The following is a 23,464-nucleotide window of genomic DNA, read 5'->3' on the forward strand; positions in this document are numbered from 1 at the left end:
CCGTCCCGGGAGAAACTCCCTCGCCCCGCCCCGGGGTGTCCCCGCGTGAGTCACCTGGGCATTTCGGAAGCTGGGGTCACGTCACATCCATGTGGAAATCGCGGTGATGGGAACTGGAAATGAAATAGGTTCTTTTTCGCAGTTGTTTTTCTGCAGAAAATCATCAACTGTGGAGAAGAAGAAGGGAAATAAGAAAAAAAGAAAACCCTAAAAACCACCCTGGAGCCCGGGCCCGCAGGCCTCGGGCTGGCTCTGAAAAGTTTGGGCTGTGCACGTGATGAGCGCGTAGGCGGGAGCCCCAGACAGGACCCGGGCGGGGATTTCGAGAAAAGGCAACAATGACAGCCTTTGGTCCCCATCTCTATTGTTCCTGCCAGCTCTGGACCCCAGGCTGCATGAGACGTAGGTCCAGGGAACACCCGACCCCGTGGCTCCAGTCTTAGGTAAACTTAGGAATCAGAACAACATTCACCCCTATGCCACCGTTGCTCCATTTCCCCTTCTCTATTTCTGCTCACCAAGCATCCAGCTGACATTACATTCAAGCAGCATTTCAGCTTAGAAATCGCTTCTAGTCCATCACCGTGCTTGCCATGTGTCTCCAAGGCTTTATTAGGTGTGTTTTTAGTTGTCCTGATAATCAGTTCACCCCAGGGTGCTGATGGCTGATAATACTGGCGCTCCCCTCCCCACCCCCATGCGTTGCATAGGGAGAGTGAGTCATGTGGAGATGGGTGCAGTCCCCTGGGCAGTGGGGGTGCAGGTCCTGTGCAGGGAGGAGGCTTAGGGTGCTTTTACTGTCTTACTGCCCTCTAAGCACGAGACCCTTTGGATCATTTACTAGATTGGCTAAACTAGAACCAGATGGAAATATTCTGTACTGTGGTCCCCTTAATTACATTTAAGAATACTCGTCAGGCCATATATCACAGGTTTTTCATTAGAAAAGTATCCTCTTCTCGCCCGGAAGTACCTGCAGAGATGGGGGTGCGAGCTGGGTGGAGGATGGCACTGTTTTGACAAGAAGAAGTTTAGAGCAGGCCGGGTGCGGTGGCTCACGCCTGTAACCCAACACTTTGGGAGGCCGAGGCGAGCAGATCACGAAGTCGGGAGATCGAGACCATCCTGGCTAACACGGTGAAACCACGTCTCTACTAAAAAATAGAAAAAAAATAGCCGGGCGTGTTGGCAGGCGCCTGTAGTCCCAACTGCTCGGGAGCCTGAGGCAGGAGAATGGCGAGAACCCGGGAGGCGGAGCTTGCAGTGAGCCAAGATCGTGCCGCTGCACTCCAGCCTGGGTGACCCAGTGAGAATCCGTCTAAAAAAAAAAAAAAAAAATAGAAGTTTAGAGCAGGGTGTCACTAGTGGCCTCTCCGAAGACTGGTCCTGGTCTTTTAAAACCGATGGCTGGAATTTCTTCCAGTTCCAAACCTCTTGTTATTTGTCCTCTCATCTTGTTCACAAATGTGCTATCAACATTCAAACAATGGATAGTCAGCTATCCATTGTAAATGGACCTTGCTGGAATTCAGGGCTAGCAGAAATGACAGGCTCTAAAATGACATTTATCAAGTACTTGCTATATGCTTATATATGCTTTTTATATGAAGCTTAAGAAGCTTGAGACATTTGTGCAGTTTCCACAACCAGAAGGGGCAGAGTCACCTGTGGCATTAAGCCTGTGTTACTCCAAAGCCCCTAATGACCAGTCTTATTAGACCATTCCTCTCAGGAAAGATCCTATGAGACAGGGACTCTTTTGGTGCCCTGTCTCCCAGCCTCTCAAAACAGAATGCAGCTTCAGAGGTAGAAGGATCTTGGTTCCACCTTTAGGAAACCTCCTGGGCTTCAGTTGAGCTGACAGAAGAAGATCGTGTATCTGAAAGACCCTGCCTGGAATGTTAGTCCTCACACCACTGTCCCGCTGGTGCTCCTTTGTAAACAGAGTTGGCCTGCTCCCTCTCATCTCTGTCTGGCTCCATGGCTTCAATTCCTCCTGCAGCTTCCACTGCCCCTGTCTGGCTCATGTCTTGCTCTCTGGTGTGATGAGCTGGGAGTGCAGTAAGGAGGAGTGGCAAGCCCGAGGGGCCATGTTCATACCTGCCACTGCCAACTGTCCTGATGTAAATGCTTTGTCATCTTGCCTGCCAGGATTTGTGACAAGGTAATAGCAGTCAGATGCAGGAGTGGTCTGTAGCCCTCGATTTTGTTCAAACTCCACTTTCCATGATTCTACTGCTGGGCTTGTGAATTGTCACTCCCACCACCCGGCAGTCTTTACTGTCCTTTCCACCTTCTAAATCAGCGCTGTGTTGGGCTGTACCCTTGGCTTTTCCCCTTCTATTATATAATGCATTGACAAGACCAATGACAATTTTCTTGGCGAAACAGAAGGAAAGAATAGAAGAGAAGGAGAGAGTATAGATGGAATGACTTCTTATGGAAAAAAGGGGAAATACAATTTGGGGAGATTTGTTGAATAAGTTGAAACCAAAGAGATATAGAATGCCGAAAAGCCTTGAAGGAGACTTTAATTTGAGCTATAGGCCTTGTCAAGATGGACAGAACTCTTTAAAGAAGAGAATAATTATTAAAATCTAGTAGACACTTAGGAGAAAAAATATGTCTCCTTATTAGATGAAAAACGAATTCTGATTATGTGAAATATTTTTGGAGCGTTCCTAAGTTACATGCCATTTTGACACCAATGCGGGGTTTATGGGTCATGAACTGTGTAAAATGAGCACACATGACCTCTTGGAATTAAACGGTTTCTGTGAGACTGTGCTTGCAGCCTGTATCCCTGTACCATGCAGTAAAAAACATGTGCTTGCCAAGATGGGGGGAGCAGGAAGAACCTGATGAAAGAGAGCACCACCTGTGACACGTGAGAGGCGACCCTGCTGAGCTCAAACATAGTTCATGAGCCTTTCTTAATCAAGAATCAGCAACAGTTTATTGGTTGTTGATTTTTTTTTTTTTTTGAGATGGAGTCTTGCTCTGTCGCCCAGGCTGGAGTGCAGTGGCACGATCTTGGCTCACTGCAAGCTCCGCCTCCCGGGTTCACGCCATTCTCCTGCCTCAGTCTCCCTTGTAGCTGAAACTACAGGCGTCCACCACCATGCCTGGCTAATTTTTTGTATTTTAGTAGAGACGGAGTTTCACCGTGTTAGCCAGGATGGTCTCAATCTCCTGACCTCGTGATCTGCCCGCCTCAGCCTCCCAAAGTGCTGGGATTACAGACGTGAGGCCCTGGTTGTTCATTCTTAATTAGCATGCACCTGCAGTCCCAGCTACTCGGGAGGCTGAGAGGAAAGGGTCCTTTGAGTCCAGGAGTTTGAGTCTATCCTGGGCAACACAGTAAGACCTATGTCTCTAAAAATTAAAAAAAAAAAAAGAAGAAATTATATATTTTTAATAATCAGTGACACTCTCTTTCTGAGAGTTTACAGAATTCCAGGGCATGGCAGTCATGGGCCAAACTAAAATTGGACCTTTTGTGTCTTTTATACAATTGCTCCCTCCCCTTTTCCCTGCACTGTGCTCTATTGGAAAGGCAGATTCATAGAAAACATATTGGGAAGCACCCTTAGGTAACTATGGCAGCTTAGTTATTACAGGATAGCTTTGAATCGTGGTTCAGATTTTCAAATTCTGCTTCAAACATTACTGAAGAGTGATGTTTGCACATTCAAGATCACTACAAAGGCTAGTTCTGAGAATAAAGAGAAGCTCTCTGTGGATTATAAGCGTGAGAAGTGGGATAACGATGTCATAGATTTCGTCATCTTACGAATGCCAAATTCTACTGAATGTTGCTTCTTATCTAGGGACCTCAGATCCTTTACAGGTGTTATCCGGACCGAATGGAGAAACCCAAGACCCACCATGGTGGAGGGACAACTGATGTCCTTAGTGACCCCAATGAGTCATAGTACCAGGAACAAAGACCCTCCACTGGGAGGGAGGCAGTTGGTGTAATGACAAGTACAGTTCCTTCTGTTCCACTTTGCTTGAAAGCATGGGATGCTGACATCTCAAACTTGTCAGTAAATCCACTGTCCCTGTGAATTCTGTTTGATTTCCTGTCAACACTTGCCTGAAACACTTGGCAAAGTAATTTTTCTTTTACATCATAAATATAAATATTCAATTCTTAGTTTCATTTTTGTTTCTGCGATGGCTGCTATTAATGACCAAATAGGATGACAGAAAGCCCAGAAATGGGTGTTATTAGGAATTAGCTAGAATGCAGTGTTAGTTTTAGCAATAAGCCATGTGTTTCTGAGATAAATTAGTTCCTGCTACTTGGAATAGTGCAAGCCATTGTGAAAATTTGCCTTGACATTCCCCTTTCTCTTCATTTGTCCCTCAATCCCTTCAATCTAGTTTGGGGTCTCTATAATCCTGCTCCTTTGGCTGTGAGCCATCTCCATAAAAAAGACGTTTTAAAGGCCTCCATTCTTTCAGAGACCTGTTTTCTGGGACTGGCTGGTAAGATAAATCATGCTCGTTTTTCAAACAGATTGCGATGTGTTACTGTGTTATATTTCTTGAAAAAAATGTTCTTACAGAACTTCCTAGAGTTTAACGGTGGAAATTCCAAGCACTTTAGCAGGCTGGAGAAAGAGCTGTGGTATTTCTATGATTCTTAGAGTCCATGTTTGTAAGACACATTATGGATTTAATAACAAGATTGGAAGGGGGACAACCTCATTGCATGAAATGTGCACACGTTTCTTCCTTTACTCACTTAGCCTGCGTTTATTGATGCGATGACATTTGTTTTTCTTCTTCACTGTCACCATTCATGTTTGATTTGAAGGCTTCTTGGAGTTTTGTGATTCCTCTGAGCTGATTTTGATCTTTGACAATTGTGTACTGCAGTGCTCAGATAGGCTGTTTGCAGTAATCTGCCTCTTCTGGCCTTTTTAGTAATTTAGAATTGACTATGACGTTACATATTCCTTTAAACTTCTCTTGAAGGTCTGCTGGAAACAGAGATAGTCCTTTAAGATGCTCTGTTCAATAACAGCTTTGGAAAGGAATTTGGCTCCCTCTAAGCCTTTCGTTGTGAGAGTGGGTCTATTCTTCCATGACACATTTAAACAGCTTTATCTCTATATAGGGACCAAACGGGCCATTGCTTTACTAGAAACAATGGACTTTAGTTCTGCGTTTTTCTCTTTTAGCTTTAGTCCAGCATCATAATGTATCTTTTGAAAGATATTTTGTTCAAGAGATAGAAATCCAAATTTAAGTTAAATGGAACTTCTTGTCCAGCTAGCCATGTAAATGAGTCAACAGGGTGAGTCTCTGTGTTCCCTGATTTTGCTGAGCTCAGGCCAGCTTGCCTCAGGGCCCTGCACTTACTTTTTTCTCTACAGGGACTGCCCTCTCAACTGCTCAGCACTCAGCTTTCTGCTTACATGTTATTTAATCAGAGAAACCTCCCTGACTTACCCCACTTCCTGATCTTTCTGTCTTGTTTTCTTTAAAGCATTTATCACAATTGAAAATTCTTTATTTATTGGTTTAATTGTTTATCATCCACCTTTCCCTACTAGAATGAGACTCTTTGAGAGTCTGCCATTGATGCTTGCCTATCATTGTACTCTGTACTCCCTGTGCCCAGAAATGTACGTGGTACAAAACAGGCACTCAGTGAATAACAGTTTGTTAGATGAATGAAACGATTGGGTGGATGAATGAAAAGATACCTTTCCTTTGGACATTTTTAAGCTTGCAAATGCACAGGCAATGAGAACCAACTCTCTTCACTCTCTGGCATTTGAGGCTTTTTATGTAAAAATTTAAACTAATCACTATATTAGAAATACTAAAATGTTAAAAAATAGTATGTCATAAAATTGAGGAAATACAGTATTTTAAGAGTCCAAACACGTTAATGCAGTTTACTGAGCCTAAGTGTTGGGTTAATCCTAGTGATTTATCTTTTTAGGTAGGTAAGGGAATAAACAGAAGATGAGAAAAGAAGAGGTACTGCTATTACATTTTAAGTTTCCAAATATACTACTATGTGTCTCTAATAAAACTTAACTCGTTGAAGAAGAAAATAGTCTGACTCTAAAAAGAGTGTGTGTTCCTGAGAAAGACTAGACCAGTTATTTTCCCCTTTCATGTTTGAATGAATAATCATCAGCAAGGGAGAGATGCACTGACCCTCGGCCAGGTATGTTTAACATGGATGTTTATAAGCTGTTGACAAAAAAAAAAAAAAAAAGCCAATCTCTATAAAATATTTAAAGAGATTTATTCTGAGCCAAATGTGAGGACCATGACCCATGACATAGCCTCAGGAGGTCCTGAGAACATATATACAAACAAGGTGTTTGGGTTACAGCTTGATTTTACACAGTTTAGGGGGACAGAATTTATAGGTAGACATCAATCAATGTATATAACGTATACATTGGTTTGGTCCAGAAAGGTGGGACAACTTCAAGGAGGGTGTTGGGCTTATAGGTGATAGTTGAATTCAAAGGTTTTCTGATTGGCAGTTGGTTGAAAAAGTTAAGTTTCTTTCTAAAGAATTAAGACAGAAATGCCTAGGGTTAAGATAAGCGGGTGGTTGTGGAGGCCAAGGTTCTTGTGAAAATGAAGTCTTCAGGTAGCAGGCTTCAGAAAGAGTAGTAGGTGGTAAATATCTCCTATCAGACCTTAAAAGGTACCAGACTCTTAGTTCAATCTCTCCTGGATCAGGAAAAGACCTGGAAAGGAGAGAGAATTATCTACTGAATGGAGAGTTTCCTTACAAGAGACAGCTTTGCCAGGTCATTTCAAAATGTATCAAATAAATATATTTTGAAGTAAAATACTTCGATTTCTTTCAGGGCCTCCTGTCATATTGCTATCTTATTGCTACAAAATGTCTGTTTTGTCAGTCTTAAGATCTCTGTTTTAATGTTAATGCTGGTCAGTTGTGCCTGAATTCCAAAGAGAGGAGAGTATAAGGAGGCATATCCGACCCTCCCTTCCCATCATGGCCTGCACTAGTTTTTTAGGTTTCTTTGAAATCCCCTTGGCTGAGAGTAGGGGTCCATTCAGTGGTTTGGGGGTTTAGAATTTTATTTTTGTTTAGAAAATTTATTATTCTTTTGATTACAGTAAGTTGGCTGTTTTCCCATATTAATGTCTAGAAGTTTTAAAATGTTTTTTCATGCACTTTAATTTTTTAAAATTTATTTGTAAATGAACTTACATGCAAAAGTGTCAATCTTTTGTTTTATGTTAATGGGAAAAATGTTCTTATTTTTCTTAATTGGTTTTGCTTTCATAAAATCCCTAGAATTTAGCCTTGTTGATTACTAGTTTTAATTAGAGAGCATTTAGAATATTAGGAGAATATGTTGCAGTTGCCATATTTTTAGTATATGCTTTGTAGGGAGGAGGAGAGGGTTGGGGAGGGGTTGCTGAATTTTTCATACTTGAAATAAATCTACCAAATCTATCTTGAGATATGTTCAGCTCTCTACAGAAAACAACTAGAGAAGCATTATGCTTCACCTCTACAACGAAATGTAATTTTCTCTGAAATAAGTTACTTTTATGGTATCTTAAGAAGTACCCCTGGGAACACTCAACTTGTTACAATTCAGGTGTGAAATAAACCTGTAAGAAATGCCTTGATTCTTGACGCTTTCATGGTTGGTTCTTAGGTTCTCTGGTTGAACCAAACAGTCATTGTTTGGTTGGTTCTCAATGGTGTCAAACATCCTAACTTGAGCAAGTATGCGATTTGAGATTTTTGAAAAAGACTTTTTTTATGAAATAACTTAATTCATACATACATCCCTGGCTGTGAACTTCGAGAAAATTATTGTACTTCTTGGGTGGCTGAAAAATTCTTGGCCTTAGGCATTTTAACTATAATTGTTCAGAATTGCACAGTCTGCTACGTCTTATTCCCTTGCTACAGCTGTTTACTTTGTGATAACTGAGCGAACAATGCAGAACTCTGGATGCTGCTGTTTTCAAAGTGCCTTTCTAGTGCTAAATTGGATAATTTAAATAAAAAATTCACCACAACGAAACATTAATAACTTTCTAAACTAATGATCATTTACTCTAAGCCTTAAAGCTTCTGTTTGTCTGAGTTGATACCTGTTTTTTTTTTTTTAATTTTCAAATTCTTAAAATTTTTATTATTTATTTTTAGAGAGAAGGTCTCACTCTGTCACCCAGGCTGGAGTATGGTGGTGTGATCAGGGCTCACTGTAGCCTTCACCGACCCTTCTGTTTCAGCCTCCCAAGTAGCTGGGACTGCAGGCTTGTGCCACCATACTCAGCTAATTTGTAATTTATTACAGAGTTGGGGTCTTGCTTTGTTGCTCAAGCTGGTCTTGAGCTCCTGGCCTCAAGAAATCCTCTTTCCTCGGCCTCCTGAAGTGCTGGAATTATAGGCATGAGCCAATGTGCCTGGCCAATAACTGTTTTTTTGTTTGTTTGTTTGTTTGTTTTTATGTCTTTAAGGTACAAAGTCTTATAGAAATCATTTTGAGAAACTTTAGAAAAAACGGTGGAACTTTCTGCTGAGCCAAGAGATTAAGAGATTATTTTTTTCCCTTCTTAAATTGGCCTCATTTTGTTCATTTATAAAATGAAGGATCTGGATTCATTGGTCCCTAAGTCATTCCAATTCCACTATTTTGTCTTTCTATGATTCCATCAAGAAAATTGTATATGATTTGATATTACAGTGGATAACATTTAACATAGGAATCTGGGTATAGGGTCTGAATCACACTGCTGGGTTCAAAGCTTCTTCTGCCACTTACTACTTAAACAACCTTGGGTAAGTTACTTGCTTCTCTGCTTTGGTTTTGATTTTGAAAAATTGGAGATAATAATAGGACTTAGGGTTATTAGGAGGATTAAATAAGTTAATACATGTGATGTGCTTAGAACAGTGACTGGCACATAGTAAGCACTCAATAAATGTTAGTTGTTATTTGCTCACTTTATAGACAGGAGAAGACTTTTTATTCTAAGGTTTGCTTGGAATTAATAAAACTAAAAGCTACAACAAGGCATTTTTTTGGTTGTTTTCCATATCTTGGGGGTAAAGCGTATTTTGCAAGGGAGTTCAAGAATTCCTTTACACACTTACTTATTTTTACAGGTATAGAACTATTGAATAGTAAAGTTTGAGAGCTTAGAAACCATCAAGACTGATGATTTTCAAGCTACTTTCTACATAGAAATTCTAGAGTTCCTTGGAGAGGATATGAAGGTTATTCTCAAGCCATGCAGATGGAAGGGCAAGAAAGGATGTGCCTCCATGGTTCCTCTTCAAATTCAACCAAAACAGTCTTGCTTCCATTGGCTTTATATAATACTGTAATTCTTGACAATTAATCTGATTTAACACAAATTTCCTCATTGAGTTTCTCCTCATGAAGAAACTGGGCCCCAGTGAGGTAAATCGGAATGACAGGAACATAGCAGGTTAGTGCAGACCAGAAATCAAACCCAGGCTTTCTGACTGCTCAATAGACCACATTCTACCATGCTACCATGGAAACTTTAAAATAGATGAAAGTAAAAACAAACAACAACTTAAAAAAAAAAAAAAAACCCAGAGCCTCTCTAGGAAATACCAATGTGCTTTTGCCAAGTGGGGTTTCCCTCACTTCATAAGAGCAGTAAACACTAAACCAAGGGAAGGCAAATTTAGAGGTTAGAAAAGATAACCACAGATTTGGCCGGGCGCGGGGCTCATTCCTGTAATCCCAGCTCTTTGGGAGGCTGAGGTGGTTGGATTGCCTGAGGTCAGCCTGGCCAACATAGTGAAACCCTATCTCTAAAAATACAAAAATTAGCTGGGCATGGTGGCGTGCACCTGTAATCCCAGCTACTAGGGAGGCTGAGGCAGGAGAATCACTTGAACCAGAGAGGTGGAGGTTGCAGTGAGCTGAGATGGCGCCATTGCACTCTAGCCTGGGCAACAAGATTGAAATTCCGTCTCCAAAAAAAAAAAAAAAAAGAAAAGACAAAAAGATGACAGAGATTTACCGGGGCACCGGACTCGTGCCTGTAATCCCAGTACTTTGGGAGGCTAAGTGGACGGTCACTTAAAGTCAGGAGTTTCTGAAAAGATGCCAGAGGTTGGGCCTTTACATTGTTTTGCAAATTCTTCAAACCTTAATCTTATTTAACTTCCCCACCTATACAAAAATTAATGCAGTAATTGCTTTTTAAGGAAGCATTCCAAGGGCCAAATAATTCATATATGTCAAGTACCCTGGGATTCAGGAAAGAAAAATTCCCTGTAACTCTAAAGCAAGGATTATAATTTGAGGTTTCCTGACAGTTTTTGTAAGAAAAGAATTGCCAACCTTTCTTTTCTGGGCCAAATGCCAAGTTAGGTAATAACCCTTGCCCATTTTCTTTCCCCAAGCTGTTTTAACTAGATAAGAACTGTGCCTTTATTTCCTTTTGTGAACTGACTTGGGATGTTGCCACATGCCCTTCAACTACTGTCAATGCTCAGTTTGCTGAGTGCTTTTCCCTTCAGAATGGAAAAGGTTTTGCCATAAATATCTAGCTTTCTTCAAGGTACAAAATGTTTTCCAAGGAGCAGAGGACAGAGGGAACAAACTTTCATGTTTCCCAATTGCATTAGTCTGTTCTCATGCTGCTAATAAAGACATACCCAAGACTGGGTAATTTATAAAGGAAAAGGTTTCAGTAACTCACAGTTCCACGTGACTGGGGAGGTCTCACAATCATGGTGGGAGATGAAGGAAGAGCAAAGGGATGTCTTACATCGCAGCCAGCAAAAAGAGAATGAAAGCCAAGGGAAAGAGGAAACCCCTTATAAAATCGTCAGATCTCATGAGACTTCTTCACTACCATGACAACAGTACAGGGGAACAGCCCCCATGATTCGGTTATCTCCCACCGGGTCCCTCCCGCGAAATGTGAGAATTATGGGAGCTACAATTCAAGTTGAGATTTGGGTGGGGACAGAGCCAAACCATATCACCAATGCTAGATCCCTCAGCTTCAAATCGGCTCCAGTGATCCTAAGAGGATCAAGGACACTCTACCTTCCTGCTTGTCCTGGATGTCTCTGACACATGTTAAGGGAAAAGCATTAATAAAGTGCTCAAGAAACAATTTTTCAATAGGTCAGTCTTATAGTCAATACTTCATCCCATGCTCTGTCCTCTACTCCTTGAAAAACTGCCCAAAGAAACAATGGATCCACGGAGTCACAAAAACAGGGCATCCAGTGACCCTCCCCATCTTACCAGCAATGTGACTTTCCCACAGTATAACGACGGCAGTGCCCAGATCCTGATATAAGCAGGGGTCTGCACTGAGACAGAGCTGAGTTCTAGTACCAACTACCCTCCTTATAGCAGTGTTATTTTAGGCAAGTTTCTCAACTTCTGGAAGGTTCTTTTCTCAGGCTTACATAGTTTTTAACTGAAAAGATCTTGGAGATGTCCATATCAACACAAGCAATCCACATTATTTTGTTTTTAATGGCTGCACAGCATTCCATGATATGACTGTACCATTATTTAACTATCGATGGACATTTAGGCAGTTTCCAGTCTCTTTCTACAGGACCCAATGCTGCAATGTGGTGGATCATAACTTTTTCTTTTTTTCAAATGTGGTCTCACTATTTCATCCAGGCTGGAGTGCAGTGGCATGATCACAGCTCACTGCAGCCTTGAACTCCTGGACTCAAACAATCCTCCTGCCTCAGCCTCTAGAGTGACTGGGAGTACAGGTGTGTGCCACCATGCTTGACTAACTTTTTAAATTTTTTTTGTAGAGACGGGGTCTTGCTATGTTGACCAAGCTGGTCTTGAACTTCTGGCCTCAAGAAATCCTCCCACCTGGGCCTCCCAAAGTGCTGGGATTACAGGAATGCACTACTATGCCCAGCCTTAAATAACTATTTTTATTTCCCTTTCTGTAACTGCTTAAGTCTTTTATGCATTTTTCCTTGGGTATTGGCCTTCTTACCAAAGTTTAAGAACTCTTTATGTATAGGGATTAATCCTTAGTCTGTTGTACGAATTGCAAATATACATGTATTTTTATTTGTATATGCAAAGTTTGTCTTTTAACTTTGTATATGGGATAGTTTTCCAAGCAGAGTTTTATTTTATTTTATTTTTTATCTTGCATGTCTTTCCAAAGGACCAACCAAGCAGAGTTTTTCAAAAGTTGTTTTATAGCTTCTGGGTTTTTAAAGTCATATTTAGAAAGATCTTTCCCACTCTGAAATTAAAAAATAAATAAATAAAGTCTCCCAATTAAAAAAAATTATGGCTTTTTTTCATATTTAAATATTTGTTCCATCTGGAATTTATTTTATTTTAAGCTGTAAGTAGAGACTTAATTTTATTTTATTTCTCCAGATGGCCACCCAGTTGTTACAATACCATTTACTAAATAATACATTCATTGCCAACTGAATTTAGCATATACTAAATTTCCGTGTGTGTTTTGTTTGTTTTTGAGACAGAGTCTCACTCTGTCACCTAGGCTGGCGTGCAGTGGTGCGATCTGGGCTGACTGCAACCTCTCTGCTTCTCGCATTCAAGTGATTCTTTTGCCTCGGCCTCCCAAGTAGCTGGTACTACAGGTGCCTGCCACCACAGCTTGCTAATTTTTGTATTTTTAGTAGAGACAGGGTTTCGCCATGTTGTCAGGTTGGTCTTGAACTCCTGAACTCAAGGGATTCTCCTGCCTCAGCCTCCCAAAGTGCTGGGATTACAGGTGTGAGCCACTGCGCCCAACCCTTCTGTGTATATTTTGATGTATTGACTTTCTAGTCTGTTCCATTAATTTTTTATCTGTTCTTAGGCAAAGAAAGCATTGTTTAAATTGGAATTTTGTGACATGCTTTACTATCTAATAGAATATCTTCTAACTTTTTTCTAGAATTTTCCTGGCTAATGTTACTTGTTTTTTCATATGAACTTTAGTATCCATTAATCTAGTCTTCTCCCAACTCCCAACAAAATTAATTACTATTTTGTGAGGGGTAGTGCATTAAACTTATGAATTAATTTAGGATGACTTTACGTATTTATGATATTGGACCTTTTTTACTGAAGATTATGATATGCCTTTCTATTTAACTTTTTGTGTCCCTCAGTAGTATTTTGAAGTTTCTATGTATAGATGTCATAGACTGTTTAAATATGAAGAGGGGATAATAATGGTACTTCCTGCAAAGAGTTATTATAAAGATTAAGTGAAGATAATAGTCAGTGCCTGGTCATAACACACACTTAAAAAATTAAAGCATGACAAATGCACACTTATCGCCATATCCTGGACTATGTGTGACTAATCTAATAAGATAAATCGGTCTTTCAATAATCTCAAATTTCCATGGTTGTGACTCACACTTGGCTCTACCCTTGAAATAGGAACTCTTTTTCTACTTAGGTCGCCCTCACTATGTCCAGCTCACCTCCGTGAAAGGTGAATTGAGATAACCAGAAGTCCCACCAGGGGTAACTGTGGCCATCCTTGGACAGGAGACATTCAGGGTATGGCTGCCCTGCTGATCAAGGGAAATATCAGGACCCAGAAAGAGGTGACTGTATAAGAGGCACATTTCACATCTCTCTTGACAACTCTGGAGAGGATGAAGAAAATATTAAAGATACATTATAGCTTTTAAAGCTACTTTATTTTTGTTTTGAAGGTAGAGGATCTCCCTCCATAGGGTAACGGGGGGGGTTGATAAGATTGCTCAGTTGTCAATCACATGGAGAGTCTGGATTTATTGTCTCCTGACACTCAGCACCCCATATCCGTATGTGTAATACACCTTACGGCACACTCACTGTATAGTAGGTATTGACCTAACTGTTTTATTTGCTTTATCATATTTAATTTTCTGAAGTAGGTATCATTATCCCATGGTACAGACAAAATAACTGAGGGTTAATGTCACAGCTCTAGAAACTGGTAAAACTGCAGCTGGAAATTTGCTTGTCTTCAAAGTCTCTGCTATTAACCACAATGCTTAATTTAGCTGATTTTGAAGAAGCTAAATAAAACCAACTGTAAAATAAATTGAAATATGATTTGACTGCATGTCAGAGCATGCTCCTTCATCTGGAACAGAAGCATTGTCATGCTAGGTATTATTAGTGTATACCTTGTTTTTGTTAATAAAATTGTACCGTGACTGAGTGCTATAGTTCCTGGTCTATCTTGAAAATCAGTCTGAATATCCTAGGAAATTCAACTATCTTTTCAGCTGCATTTGCAGGAGGATAAGGTTTTCTTTTTTATGTGAACAGAAAATGCCATCCTATCAATATCCAAGGAGTAATCTGTTTAATAGTCTTAATTTTTTAATGCCTTCATTTGGCAGAAAACTTACTTATGTCACACTTCCATTTGGCCTTTCCCAGGTAACCTATTCAACCTCTGAGAAACACATCAGCAAGTAGGAAAAATGGCCAGCAAATTACTTATTCCCCAAGGGAAAAGCATGTGGCCAATGAATCAGGGGAAATTGATTGCCCAGGGAAGAGAACACTCAAGGCATTTCAATATGAGTCACCAAACATAAGGACTACCCCATGATCAAAAAAGGTGAATGAACAAAGCCAGGATTCCTTTTATAGTTTCCATCGACGCAATCAGCATGGGATTGTTCCCACACAGGCTGGTGAGGTCTGTCGTGTAAAGAGTGAGGGTTTGTCACTAAAGTACCCAAGGGGATGCTCTGTCAGAGAGGATGCTACAAGTAGGAATGGAGGGCCTAGGGCATGGGAAGCAGGACTGGGTGGGTGGGAAAGGTATTTGGAAGGTCAGAATCACATCGACGGTTGAATGGGGGAAAAGGCCTGGAGGCTGGGAACAGAAGTATGTGGAGACACGCATAGTTACAGAGCTGGCAGGAGATGTGGCTGGACTAGATGTCAAAGGACCTCATTCCTACAAGAACTGGGAGAGTAAACCTGGAACTTATTCTTGGAGGAAGTGGAATATTTTGGGTTTTAGGAAGGCAGACACTTGGACAAAAAAACTGCCTACTGGGGTGTAAGGGGAAGACTTGTTTCTAGGAACTGTGTCTGTTTTGCTTCTGTTTTGCTTATTGCTATATTATTTCCAAGAGGAGGCCCTCTGCTTGGCACATGGGAGGCAATTAAGTGTTTGTTGAGTGAATAAATGAGGCATAGGGCAGACACCCAGTTTCAGAATGTAGGGCATGTGGTGAAAGCCGGTCTCTGAGTGGGGTTGACTTGATGACGACTCACCTGAGCAATGACTAAGGACATGGTTATTGCAGAGCCTCGGGTGGGGCTGAAGCTGCAGGTGGCATGTGCAGTGGCTGGGTGCAGGGCATAGCTAGGGGAAATTAGGAGGATGAGGAGTAGGCAGGAAGCTCCTTATTTATTCGATGACAGCTTTATACATTATTGGTCTTCACTTTTGATCAAATATAATGAAAATGTTTCTCCAGTTTCCTCACTTTCCATGGAATTTCTTACCAAGGAAGTCACGCGTCCCAAATGTCCAGGGTTCACAATTTTATGAGCTACCATTTAGTTTCCATTTATTTGCTTGCTATGTGGCTGGTACTGTGATGAGTTCAGTATAGTCAATATCTCTATTCCTCCCAGTAATCCTTAGAGGTACTACTTTGCTTATAAAGTCCCAGCTGCTGCTGCCGCTGGTAGTATCTGCACCACATGTGGGGCAGCAAGAATCTACAGCAGGGTTGGCCAGAGAGTAAATACTTTCAGCTTTGAGGGCCATATGGTCTCTGTCACATCTCTTCACCTCTGCCATTAAAGTTTGAAGGCAGTTATAGATAATATGTGGATAAAATGAGCGTGGCTGTGTTCCAAGAGAACTTTATTTGTGGACACTGAAAATTGAGTTTCACATAATTTTCATATGGCACAAAGTATTTTTTAAGTTTTTTCAACCATTGAAAATGTGAAAAAGTTAATTCACAGGCCATAGTTCCCTGACCCCAGTCTAGAAAATTCAGTGGCCTTGATCCCAAAGGGTTGAAGAGCTTCCCAAAGAGGATAGCCCAGGTTTTGAGATTTCGTGAAATCACCACCAACTATAACAGGTGGCAGGCAGGTGACTAGATGAGGGAGCACCTCATCTAGAATGTGAGGTCAGGTTTGCCTGTGACAGCCTTTGTCACTTCCAGCAGGATGACATGGCAAAGTTTTTAATGTCTTAGTACCTTAATTTCCTCATGTCCAAAGTGAGGCTAAAAACAGGGTGATTGTGACAAGAAAAAGAAATTAGTTAATGCAGGGAAAGCGTTTGTGATGCCTGACAGAGATGAATTGCAAGGTTAGACTACAATCTTAGCATCACTGACTGAAACAGGCTGTGAGGACAAGAGTCCCTCAGAACCTGGCTGGATCTCAGAGTCAACCCACTCAAAGATGAACTGAGAGAGAATTTGCTGATCGCTACACTGCAGTTGTCAACAATCATACAATTTTAAGGAAAATTCTTTGAGGAATTCAGAACTAAGTTCAGTTCTATAAAGTGCAGGTGAGGTCAGCACAGAGTTCTTATGAAGATGCCTTTATAGGGCAGGCAGCAGAAACCCTCAGGAGGACTGTTGGCAAGACACAAGGACACGGTTGGCATTAAAGTAATCAGAACAATGAATATAGCTGACAGTTATATAGCATTTATTAATATCCTCTGCTTGGCAATGGTCTAGTGTTTTCTAAGCAGAAAATATGTAGGTCTAGTTTACTTCCATGATCACTTTGTAAAGTAAGCACTATTATTAAACCCATTTAATAGATAAGGCAACTGAGACCAAGAGAGGGTAAGTAACACGACCAAAGTCATGCTTTCTTTAAGTGGCAGCACAGTCTGGCTGCTGCATCCTTGTTCTTAGTCTCTAGGCTGAGAGTCTTTACCCCAGGCTGTCTAGTTCTCTGGATAAAATTAGCTTGGCCAGACTTGGGGACGGTGGGATCAGGGGTTTCCTTCCAGGGAGCAAATGGGGCTCTGGGGATTTGCAATACTTTTATGTCACTAGGTTATGACAGATAGCAGATATGATTCACGTGCAAATGGAAATAACAGATTTTGCCTTCGTATTTCACATTTACTAACCTCTCAAGCTGGAGCTCTGGTCTAGTCACACAGCACACTGTACAAGTTCAGACTGTATCCTGCATTTTGATGTAGATTCATTTTCAGAAGCGGGTCGGGGTGGCACACATATTTTTGTCTTTTTTTCTGTGTGGGTGATGACCCTGGCCTCATATGTGAACTATGCACAGACAATATGAAACAGAAGGTGCCCGTTATGGATCAGAAGGAAATGTCACTTGAACCAGGGCTCCTGAAATTAGTGCCTCTGATTACTTGGATCCTATGAGTCTATAGAAAACTTTGGGTGATTCCCCACATCATGACTGTTGTTTTTTCCCATCAGTAATCTAAAAGAGTTTTAGAATTTTTTTTCTGTTTTATCTAGTAGTTAAACAGATCTTCTAAAACTGGATTTGGAAAAGGAATTTTCAGTAAGGGTATTCCCAACTGCATATGCCTCAGAGGATTTGCACTGGAAAATTGGTCTCACTCTATGCCCATATTTGGGAGCTTCCTCATTTGTGAGATCAGATTTCCTGGATATTCCAGAATTGCCTCCACCACGTTTTTTATTGTTGTTGTTGTTGTTTTACTTGCAAAAGGGACACTGAACCTAGAAATGTTATGTTACCTTTTCTCAAAGGATAAAGAATGACATATGAACTGCCGATCTTCATATACAAACTGTGTTCATAAGCTTTGACCACCATCCAGTGTCATGTCTCTCGGTTAAGCAAAATAATCTCACATTCTCTAAATTTTCCAAGGACTTTTTTTCAGCTGATTAGTAACTATGAACCTCTACGTTAATTCCTAAGGAGTTATAGATATGTCTTGGATTCTAGCCCTGCACATAATTAATATTTTTATGAATATAATGATAGTGAGCCCTTAACCACACATACATAACTAACTAGCATTTGTTATGTAGATTTCCTTTCTGTTTTCTTTTTTACGGATTTATTACGTAGAGGTGGATTTTTTTTTAATGAAAACTGTTTTCGTTTTATAAGAAATATGCCTTCAGCGATTCAAAGACTGAGCTTGCCTAATTTCTGTGGGATACACAGCCAAGAAAATCACTGGAAATAGTTATTTAAATAAGAGTCACACAAAAAAAGTCCTGAATTGCCTTAAACATACTTTGTAATAATGTCTTCATATGTTATGAGAGTCACTGCAGTCAATTATAAAAATACACAGAATACCAGGAATTCCTATCCCCAGTCCAGCCTCACTTATAAATATCATATGCCCTTAAATAACTGACTTGGGACAGATCCTTATGGCAGTAAATGTTGATTTTGTATTCTAGAAAGGCATTGTTTATAATTCATCCAAACATATCCCATTAACTATATACTCACAGGAGACTAGGGAGAAAAACAAGAAAAGCAATGCTAAAATATATTTTCCAAAATATGTTAAATTTCAACCGGGCCTGGTGGCTCACATCTGTAATCCCAGCATTTGGGGAGGCAGAGGTGGGTGGATCACTTGAGGTCAGGAATTCAAGACCAGCCTGTCCAACATGGCAAAACCTCATCTCTACTAAAAATATAAAAATTAGCCAGGCATGGTGGTGGGTGCCCATAATCCTAGCTACTGGGGAAGCTGAGGCAGGAGAATTGCTTGAACCTGGGAGGCAGAGGTTGCAGTGAGCCGATATCACGTGACTGCACTGCAGCCTGGGAGAAAGAGCGAGACTCTGTCTCAAAAAAAGTAAATTAATTAAAATAAAATAAATAAATAGAGATAAAATCTATTGAATTTGAAAAGAAATTCTTCAGGCAAAATGATTTCTCAAGGTGTTTGGATATTCAGTAAACAGATAACCTGACCAGCATCACAGTCTAGGGGAAGACAAGTGTGATCTATGTTGTTTAGGTTCCCCTTGGTTTGATGAGGAATTTATTATGAGACATGTATAACTCCCAAGAATCTATACTGAACAACCCAGGACAGTATACATTGAGAGCTATGTTGTGGTTCTCTGGGGCTATAGGAATTCAAAGGAGCCTAAAACAATAGGCAAGAAAGGGCCAGAGGCTGAAGCTCCACGGAGAAACTGATAGTTGAGGCCGGTCTTAAATGACAGGGACAATGCCCAATGTGTTCTGGAGAAAGGTGAGGGCCTTCCAAGAAAGGGAGGCAATGTGGGCCAAGTCATGGAGGTGGGAAAATGAGGCCTACAGGTTAATGGAAGCATGAAAGAACTAGGCTTCTATGAGCAGAAGCGAGCTGGGGCCCAGACACATTCTAGAGACCACTGCAAGTCTGTGGAGGGACTTCAGTTGCGGTAGGGAAGGGAAATGGAGCCTCTGAAAATTTTAAGCATGAGTCCTGTGATAAAAATGGTGTTTAAAGAAGATTGATCTGGCAGCGAGGTACTCCGGGAGAGACTACGTCTCCCACCGAACTTCTGTTTGAACTCAGAAACACCTTCTGGTTCCCTCACTGTCCTGGAACTCTTTACTAGGCTTTCCTCCAGCCCCTCATCTATCCTGGCCCAGAGCTCAAGCTCAGTCACATTGAGCTGCACCGTCACTGGTGCCTGATAGTTCTCTTTCTGAGTTCACCCACACAGAAAAATATATAGCAGCAGCCTATATATTTATATGCTGTAGAGTCTTAATTTGGGAGATTAACTGTTTCACTGTCCACCGAACCATTTACTTTCACATTTAATCTAATATTTTAAATTTTTTAAATATTAAAATAAATTTAATATTTTAAATGTATTTCCGGAATATTAGTTCAAAAAATACTGCATACATTGCATTGTGCCACTTCTAATCCTCACAGACCAAGGGTAGGTAAAAATGCGTCAGTGGGTCCTCCATTAGGGACTGAGTTGTATTGATAGACAAGGCAGGCAAGGTGTCTGCCCTCAAAAAGCTTATCTACTGAGATTGGCCATAAGCAAATCATTACAAAATACTGAGTTACAATTGTGGTAAATGCTAAGAAGTACTAGGTAATAGGGGGAAGTTTGACAGAGGGTTCTAACACAGACTTAAGGCCCGAGGATTTGGGGAAAGTCTTCTTGGGGAAGTGATATTCAAAATGAGATCTGATTGGAGTGGAAGAAGGTAGAGCAGAAGCTGAAGGGTGTTAGAAATTCGGAGAAGAGGAAATTGCATTTGTGAGGGCCCTGGGGTGAAACAAAGTCCAGGGCATTCAAGGAACTGAAAGAAGACCTGCTGGGCTGGAGTGGGGAGGCTGGGCCAGGGCCGCAGGAAGAGAGGCTGGCAGGAGGCAGATGGCACCCATCCTCATAGACCACAGGAAGGGCTTTCAGGATGCATCTCCATCTTCCTCAGAGGGTGCCCTCTACCCTCCCCTGCCATGAGTCACAGTGACTTCCTCATCCATGCCTACTGTCCTCTCTGATCAAATTCTCAAATCTAACTTCAGACACTACCCGAGCCATATCAGTGCAAGTAGCCCCCTTGGAGCACAGCCACATCTTAGAACTCAAAGTCAACTGAAAGTGCTCTACCTCTGGCATCGTATATGTTGAAATTCTCTACTGTGACCATAGCCACTTATCCCTATGTCTCCCACTGAACTTCTGTTTGACCTCAGAAGCATCTTCTGTTCCCTTCACTGTCCCGGAACTCTTTACTACGCTTTCCTCCAGTCCCTCATCTATCCTGGCACAGAGCTCAAGATTAGTCACATTGAACTGCACCGTCATTGGTGCCTGATAGTTCTCTTTCTGCTTGGCCTTCTACCACTCTCACATTCCCACACTTTGCTCTAGAGGAAAGATGAACCTGTTTTCTCAGCTTCACTCCTAAGCTCTGCTGGGAAGCTTAGGTCACCTCCTGGTGATGTTACTACTGACTCATGTGGCTAACTTCAACTTGACCCTCATACCATTTGATAACCACTTGTGATTGATTGTTTATTTCATTCCTCTTAACCACTTTTAAATTTCAAACTTTTTTATCCTAACCCCCCATCTGGTTCCCCCTCTACATTTGTTTTCTATCTTAGGGATGGGCACTCCATCCTTGATTTCCCCATGCCAGGAACCCGGTAGTTCTCTGGACTCCTCCTTCCTCATCCTTATATTCAGACGGAAGCCAAATCTCATTAATTGTATCTATTAAGGCCCTCTCTTTTCAGTTTCCTTTTCTCTATCCAATAGTTGTTTCCCAAACTCAAACTGTCATTGCTTTTCTTGCTTCTCATCAGGAATTCTTCCAATTCTTCCTCCACATGGCCTCAGATGTGAAATCTTTGTTTTAAACTCACCAGTGACTTCCATTCCTGTAGGAAGAAAATCCAGCCTCCTTATACAGAAAACAGTAGCCTGGCCCTCACTCACTTCTCCATTTTTTTTTTTTTTTTTTTGCCCAGGCATGACACCTCCTTCTCCTACCCCATTCTCTCCTTGAACCTTACACACTAGCGGTTTAAACTGGCGCTTCCTCTAACCCACTGTGCTACTGGCTGCCTCTGGACATGGTGCTCCCTCTGGCCAGATTGTTCCCACCCAGGTTACTCTTTACGTACTTGAAATCTTTGCGATCCAGTACACAAGTTACAAGAAACCTCTTCTGAGCCGCCTTCTCTCCCTCCTCCTTAGGTAGTCCTGATCACTCCTTCCTCTGTACTCCAGTCCACCCAGTGGATATTTCTATTAGAGCACTTATTTTACTTAGTTGTAATAATTTGTTTTCAAATCTCTCTTCTTTAAAGCCATTATGTACTCCTTGAAAATGGGTTTCTGTGTTACTTGACTTCGCACGCTTGGTGCCTAGCACAGCTCCTGGCCTGCAGCAGTCACTCAAAGATGTCACCAGACCAAAGGACAATCACTGGCTTGGTGAATGATCTCATGGTCTACCTTACTGAGATGAACTCCTCCTCATGTGGTACGCTTCTATCTCTTTCCTCTACTTCTTTTCCAGAGAAAGGTCTGTATGCCTCCTCTCTTTCTTCAATCTCGTTTCAAGGAAGAAATGTCCATGAACCTCTCCAAAGTCCACTGCAACCCCCGTGGCCAGGATCCAACAGGCTCCCATTTCTCCTGTGCTTCACTCTGTAAGTATTGCGCCTGTCTTCCAGCTTTTGTTTCTTCTTCTACTTTGTCTTTTCTTTCTTGCCTACAAATAGGCTCTTTCTTTCCTATTAAGGTAAAATAAATCTCCTTTCCTAACTTTTCCTTGATCATCCTGTCTACAGAAATTTCCCCCTCCACCTCTATCCCTGTGCCTGCTTTCTCATTTACATAATTACTTTCTTAATTGTAGTTATCACAACACAATTCCTTAATTTTCTGTTAACTCATTTTTTGTCCCCACTAGAATGTAAGTTCCATGAGGGCTGGCACCTATCCCTAATGTCTAGCAAATTGCCTTATGCAGAGACTTTATTTATTTATTTTACCTGTTGGATAAATAAATGCATGAGTGAATAAGTGAATGAATAAATAAATCTATCTATCTTCTACTCAAACCCCCTTGAAATCTGCACTTGTAATGTTCTTTCCAGCCCATCTGGCTTCTAGCTCACTGCTCCACTGAAATTGTTCAGTGTTTCCCAGTGACTCCTTTGTTACCAAACCCAGTGACCTTGCCATTTCTGTGCTGTTTGATAAACTTTCCTTGAAATTTTCTGTTACTGGTTTCTGAGACGATACAATGACATGGTTCTTCTCTCACACTTCTGGTCATTCCTGTCACTTTCACTGACTCCTCTTCTTCCACTCAATTTCTTAATTGTTTTCTGGGAACTAGTCTATTCTAACACTATGCAACTCAGTTATCTCACCTATCCCAGATACTTCAACTGTGATCTCCAAGTGAATGAACTGCAAACCTGCACCTCTATCATCAGCCTCTTTCTGAGCTCCATGTTGGCCTTGTGTATATTTCCAAATGCCAGTAACCCCAAACTCACCACAACTCCAGAACAAATTTATAAACTTCCCTCTTCCTGGGTTCCACATTTCAGCCAATGACAGCATCCTCCTCCCACTCACATAGACTTACATCCTGACTCTGATCATCTCTCTGGCACTTCCCACTCATCAGTCACCAAGTCCTGTCAATGATTGTACTGCAATCTCTGACTTTAATTGCCATCCTTTCTTTTCCATTGGAATTCAGCCTTCATATAATCTTTAAAGCAACCTTCCTGAGGTACCAATTCTGAATACCCCAAGCCTCTGTTCAAAAAACCGTGATTGCATAGAAAACTTTTGGAAGGATTAATAAGAATGTACAATTTGAATTTCGTACCATAATCGTGACTTAGTATTATAATTTTATGAGTCTAATTTGAAAATACCTTTTATTGCCTGTCAAATTTATAAACTTCTCCACTAAATCATTTTTCCATCCACAAT

General features: G+C 41.1%; 1 long non-coding RNA gene across 1 annotated transcript in view; it reads left to right on the forward strand.

The window, feature by feature from the left end:
• Positions 1-23,464, forward strand: part of LOC105526162 — a 41,905-nt gene that overhangs the window by 1,153 nt on the left and 17,288 nt on the right. The window contains exons 2-3 of the long non-coding RNA XR_001004033.1: positions 143-443; positions 2,003-2,164. This is a non-coding gene — a long non-coding RNA (uncharacterized LOC105526162). The remainder of the gene's footprint in view (positions 1-142; positions 444-2,002; positions 2,165-23,464) is intronic.

Source organism: Colobus angolensis, unplaced genomic scaffold, assembly GCF_000951035.1.
Source record: "Colobus angolensis palliatus isolate OR3802 unplaced genomic scaffold, Cang.pa_1.0 Scaffold58, whole genome shotgun sequence".
NCBI lineage: Eukaryota > Metazoa > Chordata > Mammalia > Primates > Cercopithecidae > Colobus > Colobus angolensis.